Raw genomic sequence first — 13152 nt, 5'->3', positions numbered from 1 at the left:
CTTCCGTAAATGCCAGAAGTGGACCAACACATCACTCACTTGCTCAATTTATGATGCTCTTTCTCTTGAATAAATCATCCAGTTATTCTGAAATTGTCATCATTTGTTTGTCCGTACCTGTACATCACATTTCTTATATTTAACACGACGGACAGTAGAAAGATCAGAGGCGGTTCGTTTTTTTGGTTAAAAGCGGTTCAACGTATGGCAGGAGTGTCGCAGCGACGTAGATCCCCGCGTGGTGGATGCCGCTCGGCGCACGCGGTCTGTCAGCCGCGCTAGCCTGGACAGACTGTGCTTAAACTGACACACAATATTTTTAGCGCAACGCAATCTGACTATCAAAGATCCCTGTAAAAGAATGGCCCTGAGTAACATTACACTATACCTTTCAAAAATCACTTACCTCACAAAAATCTTCATTACTCGAACTACTGCAATACAGCGAGCGCCACTACTGCCAGCTAGATAAAAGATTCAAACTACGGAAGGCACTAACTACTGATAGGGATAGTTAGCAAATGAAAGATATTAATAGAGAACAAACAATGTATTTACCTTAATAGTCATAATATATACAGCAGTTCATGACAAATTTCAAAACTCCGCCATCTCTCTCCCCACATCCACCACTGCTGGCGGCTCACCTCCAACTGTGCAACGCTACGCGCTGTTCACACCCAGCTGCCGCTGCCCAACACTACAATGGCAGACAACAATGCAAACTAGCCACAGACTGCACACAGCACAGCCAGTGATTTTCATACAGAGCGCTACGTAACGTTGCCAATAAGAAAACATAAACAGCCTACTTACATAGCCCCCATGCTCCTCACAAAAAAATTTTACAAATTGTTTTTGGACAGTGGCCAATAATGATTTGATAAAAAAATTTTATAATTACAATAACAAAGATATCAAATGCACACACTTATTGATACAATGTTGGTCAAAAGCTAAAATTTTCTCACAGTCCATAAAGACAGTCCAGACTGTTCATCACAGTAAAATTTCAGTGTTTTTTTTTTTTCAAAGTCTGAGCAGTAAAAGACAATGCACACGGAAGTAGTGGATTTCCATGCAGTCTTGAAGAAGTAGTGTTGTCCTTCCAACGGAAAGACAGTGCTGACTCTTGACATGCTGACAGGTAATGGGCCACAACAGAGCAAACCCACAGCAGAGTCATTCGACGTTTTCTACATCTACATCTACATCTACATCTATACTCCGCGAGCCACCTTACGGTGTGAGGCGGAGGGTACTTATTGTACCACTATCTGATCCCCCCTTCCCTGTTCCATTCACGAATTGTGCGTGGGAAGAACGACTGCTTGTAAGTCTCCGTATTTGCTCTAATTTCTCGGATCTTTTCGTTGTGATCATTACGCGAGATATATGTGGGCGGTAGTAATATGTTGCCCATCTCTTCCCGGAATGTGCTCTCTCGTAATTTCGATAATAAACCTCTCCGTATTGCGTAACGCCTTTCTTGAAGTGTCCGCCACTGGAGCTTGTTCAACATCTCCGTAACGCTCTCGCGCTGACTTAATGTCCCCATGACGAATCGCGCTGCTTTTCGCTGGATCATGTCTATCTCTTCTATTAATCCAACCTGGTAAGGGTCCCATACTGATGAGCAATACTCAAGAATCGGACGAACAAGCGTTTTGTAAGCTACTTCTTTCGTCGATGAGTCACATTTTCTTAGAATTCTTCCTATGAATCTCAACCTGGCGCCTGCTTTTCCCACTATTTGTTTTATGTGATCATTCCACTTCAGATCGCTCCGGATAGTAACTCCTAAGTATTTTACGGTCGTTACCGCTTCCAATGATTTACCACCTATGGCGTAATCGTACTGGAATGGATTTCTGCCCCTATGTATGCGCATTATATTACATTTATCTACGTTTAGGGAAAGCTGCCAGCTGTCGCACCATGCATTAATCCTCTGCAGGTCTTCCTGGAGTACGTACGAGTCTTCTGATGTTGCTACTTTCTTGTAGACAACCGTGTCATCTGCAAATAGCCTCACGGAGCTACCGATGTTGTCAACTAAGTCATTTATGTATATTGTAAACAATAAAGGTCCTATCACGCTTCCTTGCGGTACTCCCGAAATTACCTCTACATCTGCAGATTTTGAACCGTTAAGAATGACATGTTGTGTTCTTTCTTCTAGGAAATCCTGAATCCAATCACAAACCTGGTCCGATATTCCGTAAGCTCGTATTTTTTTCACTAAACGTAAGTGCGGAACCGTATCAAATGCCTTCCTGAAGTCCAGGAATACGGCATCAATCTGCTCGCCAGTGTCTACGGCACTGTGAATTTCTTGGGCAAATAGGGCGAGCTGAGTTTCACATGATCTCTGTTTGCGGAATCCATGTTGGTTATGATGAAGGAGATTTGTATTATCTAAGAACGTCACATTACGAGAACACAAAACATGTTCCATTATTCTACAACAGATTGACGTAAGCGAAATAGGCCTATAATTATTCGCATCTGATTTATGACCCTTCTTGAAAATGGGAACGACCTGCGCTTTCTTCCAGTCGCTAGGTACTTTACGTTCTTCCAGCGATCTACGATAAATTGCTGATAGAAAGGGGGCAAGTTCTTTAGCATAATCACTGTAGAATCTTGAGGGTATCTCGTCTGGTCCGGATGCTTTTCCGCTACTAAGTGATAGCAGTTGTTTTTCAATTCCGATATCGTTTATTTCAATATTTTCCATTTTGGCGTCCGTGCGACGGCTGAAGTCAGGGACCGTGTTACGATTTTCCGCAATGAAACAGTTTCGGAACACTGAATTCAGTATTTCTGCCTTTCTTCGGTCGTCCTTCTTTTTCGGTGCCATCGTGGTCAACGAGTGCCTGAATAGGGGATTTAGATCCGCTTACCGATTTTACATATGACCAAAACTTTTTAGGGTTCTTGTTTAGATTGTTTGCCAATGTTTTATGTTCGAATTCGTTGAATGCTTCTCTCATTGCTCTCTTTACGCTCTTTTTCGCTTCGTTCAGCTTTTCCTTATCAGCTATGATTCGACTACTCTTAAACCTATGATGAAGCTTTCTTTGTTTCCGTAGTACCTTTCGTACATGATTGTTATACCACGGTGGATCTTTCCCCTCGCTTTGGACCTTAGTCGGTACGAACTTATCTAAGGCGTACTGGACGATGTTTCTGAATTTTTTCCATTTTTGTTCCACATCCTCTTCCTCAGAAATGAACGTTTGATGGTGGTCACTCAGATATTCTGCGATTTGTGCCCTATCACTCTTGTTAAGCAAATATATTTTCCTTCCTTTCTTGGCATTTCTTATTACACTTGTAGTCATTGATGCAACCACTGACTTATGATCACTGATACCCTCTTCTACATTCACGGAGTCGAAAAGTTCCGGTCTATTTGTTGCTATGAGGTCTAAAACGTTAGCTTCACGAGTTGGTTCTCTAACTATCTGCTCGAAGTAATTCTCGGACAAGGCAGTCAGGATAATGCCACAAGAGTCTCTGTCCCTGGCTCCGGTTCTGATTGTGTGACTATCCCATTCTATACCTGGTAGATTGAAGTCTCCCCCTATTACAATAGTATGATCACGAAACTTCTTCACGACGTTCTGCAAGTTCTCTCTGAGGCGCTCAACTACTACGGTTGCTGATGCAGGTGGTCTATAGAAGCATCCGACTATCATATCTGACCCACCTTTGATACTTAGCTTAACCCAGATTATTTCACATTCGCATTCGCTAATAACTTCACTGGATATTATTGAATTCTTTACTGCTATAAATACTCCTCCACCATTGGCGTTTATCCTATCCTTGCGGTATATATTCCATTCTGTGTCTAGGATTTCGTTACTGTTCACTTCCGGTTGTAACCAACTTTCCGTTCCTAATACTATATGCGCACTATTTCCTTCAATAAGAGATACTAATTCAGGAACCTTGCCCTGGATACTCCTGCAGTTTACCAATATTACGTTAACTTTTCCTGTTTTTGGTCTCTGAGGACGGACGTTCTTTATCAACGATGATAATGTCCTCTCTGGTAAGCCGTCAGGTATTTTATCGTTTCGCCCAAGGGGGGGTCCCTCTAACCTAAAAAACCCCCGTGTGCACGCCACACGTACTCTGCTACCCTAGTAGCTGCTTCCGGTGTGTAGTTGAAGAAGATTGGTAGGTAGGTCATCACAGAGTAGACCCACTGTAGTCCTGGTAGAGATTGTGGTATTGGTGGGCCACCAGAGGTGCAGACCCACTGCAGTCCTTGTAGAAATAATGGTACTGGTGAGTCAGCAAAGGTGTAGACCCACTGTAGTCCTTGTAGACATGATGGTATTGGTGGGTCATCAAAGATGCAGACCCACTGTAGTCCTTGTAGAGATGGCCAGCAGCCATCTGTTGCGACTGTGCAGGTGCACAATCACCATTGAAGAGTCTTGCGGATAATATAGCAAGTCCATAAACCACCACTCATGCACTCACAAAGTTTTTTTTTTTCTAATTGTCCTTAGAACCAGCAATGCTGTTAACCAGTCCCTTGCTGAATTATTAACACACATGCAAACACTATCAGTCCCTACTTCTCACCTATTGTCCATATACTATGACCAACAGAAAAGTGTGCAGTGAAATGTAACTAACAAGTTAATAATATGATGAATTGGTGTCAATTACAATTTTATAACATAAGAATACAATTACAAAGGTACAAAATACATCATTAAAAACATAACAATACAGATAACATTTGTAGACATACAGGCTTTACAAAATAATAGAAATAAACATATACATCAGTGTTACAGGAATTATGAGATAAGTAAATACATAAAAGATCAGAATAACTTTTGAAACATCAACTTCATACATGAGCATTAAAACAAAACAGAATAAATAATGTCTAAGCATATGTATAAGGTAAATAACATATTATTAATGCCAATTATATTTGAGGATAACAGTATTCCTCATCATAGTGAATATAGCTTAGTATTAGAAGAAAAAATTCTATGAAACTACACAGAGACAGGAAGAAAACAACTACACAAGGGTACACAAACACATAGTGGGATAACACAAAAGGAAAGGACAGGGTTTGTTTTCAGTGTAACATTTGGTACTGCAGTCCACCCCAAAACTTCATTCCATATATCTTTCCTCTTATTTCATCCTTTGTTTCCACCAAAAAAATTCTATCTAAGCATGCTTTCTGTATTTATATGTTCACACATTTCTTACCTCATCATTTATTTCCAAGAAAATCCTACCTAAACCTGTTTTCTGTACTTTTTTTCGTATAACTTCTCAATGCATTTCTTCCAATTCATCGCAACTCATTCTCTTATATAGTCTACCTCCTCTTAAGCTAACTTAAATCTACTGAGCTCAGATGCTAAACTAAGGGATGAGGCAATGCAGCAGCATAAAATAATTAACACAAACATCAAGGACAAAAATTTTAAATAGGCTAAGCAATTGCAGTACTACAACTAATATAAGGCACTGTGCAGCAAACAAGGAAACTAAATCCGTAGTAAAACTGGCTTAACAGCGTAATACAAAGTCAAATTCAGTAACACTATGCCTGGCAAACAGCAGTAACTTATACCTAAACATGACATAGCTCAAGCAGAAAAAATATTACAGTAAAAACAACAATGCAGATAAGGGAAATATATATTCACATCTTAATGTCTATGTAATTAAAGTGGTGGACCACAACAACTTATTGTAAAAAGAAATATTACCATGTACTTGAAAAGAATATTATGTATGCAGTTACTGTTACTAGTCCCTTCTTATTGTTCTTTCCATTCCAAGAGCTCCTTTTTCGAAGAATGTGGATCATAAAATAATTTTTTAATAGATCTGTTGACAGAAAGTGTTCCCATTAGCAAATGCATTTAAGTTTATTTTATAAAACTAATACTGCAACACAGCTGGAAAACAGGTATCAAATGAAATAAGCAACTATGTACAAAGTAAAGCATAAGACCATCATTCAGTAGTCATGAGGCATTTCATAAGTTAGTAGAAAAATCTCTCAACTAGAGAGACAGTAGTCATAATCAGGTGTATAGACATAAAAATATTTCTCGTCATTTCATTAGGCATTTCAGTAAATATCATAAATTAAGAGCTCCACAGTGTAATCATGTGTTTTCAAGTTCGACCATGTCGTTTTTGCGATGTTTTCTACAAAGGAACGTCAATAGCGAGGATAATGGCCTCCCCTTTCTTTTTTTCTACCTGTGCCTCTGCAAGGCACTCACTAATGACTTGTTCTCTTGTCAGACGACTACCTCTCAGCTGGGCGCCCAAAACGCATTACGTGCAGGTGGTCACTCAACTTTCTTACGGAAATATTTACGACAGCAGTTTCTGCTACAGTGGCAGTGTCATATAAAAAATTTCACAGGTCAAGAATTAGCGTTACAAATGTGTAGAAACAGAATCTTATGAATATAACAGTGTCCAAAAAATTTTCGCCTGCATTGTGATACATTCACGCATTTACACACATTTCATAACTCTTAAAGTACGATTCTCGGTTTCCAACATCCTTTTTCTCAAGTCAAGAGTCCCTACCCACTATTCATTACTCCTTACCTTATTACACATATACGTATTCATTGACACTCTTCAATATTTCATCATTATAAATATGAAGCATAATCAAATAACTCATATAGCCTCAGCCTATTAATCATAAACATACCTCAGCAGCATAATACACATCGTCGTCATAATAATAACATCATAACACCTCAGTCAAATCTCAAAAACGTCGTAGCTTTCTGCAATAATGTCAAAACCTAAAAAATTCTCTGCTCATTTCAGTAGTGTCATCTACCTCAAACGTACTTTAAAAATCATGATCTCATACCAAATACATCATTCAAAGCTCTTATAATATCACAATGTGTCAGAAAAAAGTTCACAAAGTACAGACAAAATACAATTTCGTAAGTGTGCAGTTATCCAACTGTGTAGTTGCGTAAACATCTGTCACTGATGTAGTAAAAAAAGTTTCTCTCAGTTAAATGATCAGGTGGCTGTGTAACTTATGTGTTGGAGAAATATGGTACCGATGTGTAAAGTTGTATAAGCAAATACCATATTAGCTAGGGCTCCTTGTGCTTGCCACACACATGGTACACAAAGTAAGCGTGTACCCCCCTGAGGATTATTGTAATTATACCCTCAGGTGTTACAGATTACAGCAATGGAATGAAATGTATCACGGAAAACTTTCTTTGTAATTCAAAAATCTTTGAAAATAAATGTTTTAAGTACAAAATTAATCACTCAAATACGTGTCCTGTAGCGCTAAATGTGCGTCATGCTGTAAGATAATCTCTGTGGAAGTGTCGTAGTTATTGTCCTCCGAAAGCTAAGTTCTGCAGAAGTCAATGTACTTACCTCATGATAAACATAAGTGAAATGCTTTGCGTATAGATTTCTTAGTTATTACGCTTCTTGTTGTGATGAAGAAATTACTGTGCTGTAATGTATTGTTGTGCTACGGAAAAGGCTGTCTCATTGTAGCTATACCACAAAAGTTACTACTAAAACATGTTTTACTTTCCAGAATAATACATAAAACTGTGCAGACATAAAACAGAAACACCGCAAAAGCAACATTGTAAATTGTCACTCATTAGTAGCGTCGTGATTAAATCGTGTAGCTGTTACATAAACTGATCACTGTGTCATCTGGTATCTCTCAGAAAGTACTTTAAATCTGGAATGTATTTTCAAGTAAACCAACATGTTGCATTAGAATCTCATTAGCAGTACTGGTAAATGTTCTAAGTATGTGAGACTTATAGTCGTTACGTAATCGTGCAACTAACAAGCAAGAATGTACACACACAATAACACTGTGTTGTCTGTTCGCAATAACAATGCAGTCGTAATTTCTGTTTAAATAAGTTCTCTTGGTTCTTTAGTGGATATTGAACTTCAAAACATTGTTGCATGTTAACAGTTTCTCAGTGTGACAAATTGTACAAGTTGCGTGAAGTGAAAATTGCAAAGACTAAGTTAAAAAACAGATTATCTGTCAATAAATGGTTTTACATGTGAAATGTGGTGTAAACCTTTACTCTTCCTAGTACGCAGAGTTTCAACTTGAATGCAATTATCATGTGGTATACGTCGGATTCTGTAAGGTCCATTGTAAACTAGAAAGAATTTGTGACTCAAGTGTTTCTTGTTATGTGACAATGAATGAGCTTTAATGAGAACTTTCTGACCAACATAATTTCTTTGCATTTGCTTTACTGTGTAGTTTCCTCCTTTTGTCTGCTGCAGATTTTATATTTTTAAGAGCCAAATCAATTATGTCTTTGTGTCGAAGTTTACGTGTATTCGGGAAAGGTACAAGCTCTCTGATTCTGTTCGGAGGTTCTTCATTCTTCAGTACAAGAGTAGGTGGTACAGCAGTGGAATCATGAGGCATTTCATTCAGCACATTTTGAAATAAGTGTAAATATCTGTCCCAATACTGATGCTTTCTGTGACAATAAAGTCTGCAAAGCTTATTGATTTCTTTCATAATCCGTTCAGACGGGTTACAATGTGATGAATACAATGAAATAAAAACAGGTTTGATTTTATGGTTCCGAAGCATGCGTGACCAAACAGCAGATCTGAATTCGGTCCGTTATCTGAAATGACTTTACTAACGTGTCCAACTTCACGTAAGAAATTTTTAACAAAGGCATTGGATACAGACCGTCCAGTGGCTTTACGTAACAGAGTGAAAGAAACAAATTTTGAAGTAAGTTCAACAGCGACTAGAACATACGCAAATCCATTAGATGTTCTGACAAGTGGTACCAAGAGATCAACAGCAGCAAATTCTTTTAATTTAGAAGGAATGATAGGAAACAACGGAGCACGATGTGAGATAGTAGATGGTTTCGCCTTTTGACAAAGTTTACAAATAGACAAGAATCTTCGAATTCGCTTTTCCATATTATTAAAATAACAAGTCGTTCGAAGAATATGATAACATTTTCGTGGGCCAAAATGTGCGTATCTGAAATGAATGTACCAAATGAGCTTATTAACAAAATCGTCTGGAATGCAAAGTACCCATAGCTTGTCATCAACAGTGCAGCGTTTGAAGAGTATGTTGTTTCTAACCAGATAATAATGCCGAATCTGAGTGTGTGTCTTTTCATGCCATTTACTTTTGATGTCTTTCCAAATCGGATCTTTATCTTGTTCATGAGCAATGTCCTTTAAAGATGTGGTGATGAAGTTTTCAAAGGCGACTTTCTGAATGTAAAGAATACTGAAATTTTTCTCGAGGTTGCCTTCTGTGTTACTTTTCTCAAGCCCAGCCAGTGCACGTGACAGTGTGTCCGCAACAATGTTCTCCTTGCAAGGAATGTAGACTATTGTGAAGCGGAATTCTTGCAGAAACAATGCCCAACGTTTTAACCTATCATGATTTAATTTTGAAGACATAAGAAATTGTAATGCACGATGATCACTGTATACTTTTACGTGCTTACCAGAAAGAAAGAAACGGAATTTGTTAAATGCCCAAACGATAGCTAAAGCTTCTAATTCAGTAACAGAATAATTTTTTTCAGATTTTGTTAGCACTCGGCTAGCAAAACCAATGGTTTTCTGAATGGTAGTGTCATTTTCTATGGCTTCTTGAAGTAAATGGGCACCAAGACCGACTTTAGAAGAATCCGTGCTAAGGCAGAAATCTTGTGACAGATCTGGATGAGCTAGTATTGGCGCGTTGAGTAGCGATTCTTTCAAAGAATTGAATTCCAACTGTGCTTGTTCGTCCCAGTTCCAAATAGTATTTTTTCCAGTGAGAGAACAAAGTTTTGGTGTAACTAGAATTTGCATATTCAGAAAACGACGGTAAAAATTTACGAGACCTAGAAAACTGCGGACTTGTTTTTTTGTGGATGGAACTGGAATGGCCCTGATTGCTTCTAACTTTTCAGGATCCGGCTGAATGCCTTCAGAAGAAATAATATGTCCCAAAAACCTCACCTTTGACCTACCGAATTCAGACTTTTCCAAGTTAACTGTAATTCCAGATTCTGCAAAAATACGTAACAAACTGTTGAGGATGCGATTATGCTGTTCCCATGAAGCTTCTGCTATTAGAATATCGTCCACATATAAGGTGATGTGACGTTTTAAGAACTCAGGTAATATGGAATTTAGCCCGCGAATGAATGCTGCTGAAGAAATGTTCAAACCAAAAGGAAGTTTCCGAAACTGATAACAAACGCCGAAACAAAGGAAAGCTGTGTATTTTCTACATTCTGGATGAAGTTCGATCTGATAAAAGCTGGATCTGAGATCAATGGAAGACAACACATTTACACCATTAAAATTTTGAAGAAGTTCTTCCATCGTCTGCGGCCTGTCTGTTTCAGGAATGATGATAGTATTGATTTGTCTCGAATCTAAAACAAGCCTGATCGATCCATTTTTCTTCTCAACAACATGTAATGGGTTGTTGTATGAGCTTACTGCAGGCTCAATAATGCCCACATTAAGCATAGATTGTATTTCTGTTCTAACACGGTCCCTATAATGCGCCGGAATTACGTATGGTCTAACACAAAATTTAGTATGCTCACGAACACGAAATTGGTATTGAAATCCCTTGATTGTTCCTGTTTTGTGAGTAAAAACTGTGGAATGTGCTTGTAAAATCTCAAAAAGGTCCTGCCTATCAGTGTCATTACAATTCCAAATTGTTTGAATTTTATTCTGAATTAACTCATTAATTTCAAATATGCCATCGATGTCATCCCTGTCAGTACTTGCAGAGTGATTGTTAGTGTCTAGTTCCATAGAAAATTCCGAACTGTTGTCTAACAGAAGGTAAAGCCGATTAATTTCCTCATCATGGTTTGAGAGCCAGTCTTCAAATTTCAAAGCTATTCACTTACCTTCTTTCTCTAAACTTATTTCAGCATCGAAAAAGCTTAAGATTCCTTTGTATTCATTCAAAAAGTCTACTCCCAGCATAATTTCCGTCGACAATAATGGAACAATAAGAAAGTTCATAGAGAAGCTGTGGCTTTGACAAAAGAATTCTAAATTGGTTTGTTGGCGTACATCTACACTTTTTCCAAAGATTGCACCTTGTAATTTAATCTTACGTAACGGAAGTGTGGGGCAATCGTTCGATTTGTTGCATTTGCTAAAAGCTGTTTCACTAATTACTGAAATGGGACTGCCAGAGTCAAGTACTGCCGTAAATTTTACGTCATTTACAGTAATGTGAATCACAGGATATGCAATGTTGTTATGTTTTACGTCGTGTTCCTGGAGTAAGATGTCCCTAATGTCTTCCATTTTTACGTAATTACTAGCTACGGCAGCAGCGTCGTTAGTGTCATACGTACGTTTTGTGGCTGCCAGCGGTATGAGTCATTGCCTATTGTCTCTTTGTTGGCGCGCATCGTTATTGGGGTTTGGAGACCTAACTTCTTCAAATTCACTTTGCCGAGAGGGCCCTGCCATGTTTAAATTCCGCTAGTTCTGATGCAGTTCAGGTCTGTCGTTACGATCATATCGTCTGTCGTCATGTTGGTAGATTCCATAGTTTCTTTCTTGTCGGTCACGTGGTGGAGAATTTCTCCCTGAGTCGTAACTGCGCTCTGGACCGTTGCGTCTAAAGTTATTCTGTCTCCCTTGATAATAATTATTTTGGTTCCCATATTGTCTGTTTCTCTGATTGTCTCTGTGATAGTCATTACCGCGGAGAGGTGATCTTTCCCTGTAATAATTACTCTGCCAGTGGTTGTCATACGGGTGGTGTCTATTTTGGTCACGATTTACGTTGTAAGAATAGGCTTGTCGTGGCCATTTATTGTTTCTGTCATCACGAAATTGTGACGGATGTGACCTGTAGTGATTGTTTTCCTGTTTTTGCATCCCGCGACTGTCTGTGTCAATTTCTAATTCTTGTAAGAGTCCCTGAAAAGCTTCAATGTCGTCTTTGCAACGTCCTGCCAAATTAATTTGCCGTAAATGTTCAGGTAATTTGATTAAGCAAATGCGGATGAGTTCTGAGGGGCTGTATGGGTTGACAGGTACTGATTCTTGTGCAACATGTCTTCAAAATATTTGACAAGACTGGAAAATTCAGATTGTTCAAAGTGTTTCATCATCATGATGCTATGTTTTACTCGGTCTTGTGTAGCTTGTGACCAATATGCTGAGAGGAACGCATGGTAAAATTCTCCTTCACTGTGACAATCGTGAATGACCGATCGCATTCTTACAGCTGGTTCATTCTCCAAGTAGCCACACATAAATTCTAATCTGTGCTCCAATGACCAGTTGGGAGGAAAACAATGAGAGAATTGATGGAGCCACGCTTGTGGATGAATGTCGTTGGCAGAATTCTTAAACGTTTTGAATTTACGTGTAGTAATGATCAGCTTATAGTCAAAATCATCGTGTCGGCGAGTAACATGTCGGTCATTGTTACGTCGTTTCGGCGGTTCCATCTCAAAATTCGGTGTACCTTGCCAATTCCTTTCATAATTTCCGAAGTGCCCTGTGTTATTATTTTGTGGCTGTTCCGTATTTCTATGTCCCTCTTCCCGTATTGGAGCGCGAGTGTCCTCTGAAATACGTAATTCTTGTATTACCTGTGTCAGCTGATCTTGTACTTCCCGGATTTCTCTTTGGTGTTGCGTATTAATTTGATTCAGATTTTGTTTCAGTTTCCTAATTTGTTCGCACTCTTCTGTGTCATTAAAGACTACCGGTTTTGTGTCATTCAGATTATCTTCTACCTTTGTAGATGAATTATTTAGCTGATCCGAAAGTTCAACTACTTTCTCTGATAATGAACTAATTTCCTCTATGTGTCTTTCTGAACCAATTTTCAGAGTATCTACTGTGTCCTTTAAGTTTTCCTGAGTTTTTGCAAGTTGCGTAACCAAATCGATAGATGCAACTGAGTCAATTTTAGCTTGCAAGGTCTCATGATTTTCATGAACAATAGTTTGCAGTTCTTTTATGGCTGCTTTGTGATTCTGTCACGCATTTTCATGCCGCGAAAAAATAGGTTGAAAATGCTTACAAATTTGTGTTTTTACGTCATTATAGACTTTTTGACATTTC

The sequence above is a fragment of the Schistocerca cancellata genome, chromosome 1, assembly GCF_023864275.1.
Source record: "Schistocerca cancellata isolate TAMUIC-IGC-003103 chromosome 1, iqSchCanc2.1, whole genome shotgun sequence".
Taxonomy (NCBI): Eukaryota; Metazoa; Arthropoda; class Insecta; order Orthoptera; family Acrididae; genus Schistocerca; species Schistocerca cancellata.
The sequence above is the reverse complement of the archived record's forward strand: the minus strand, read 5'-3'. Positions refer to the sequence as shown.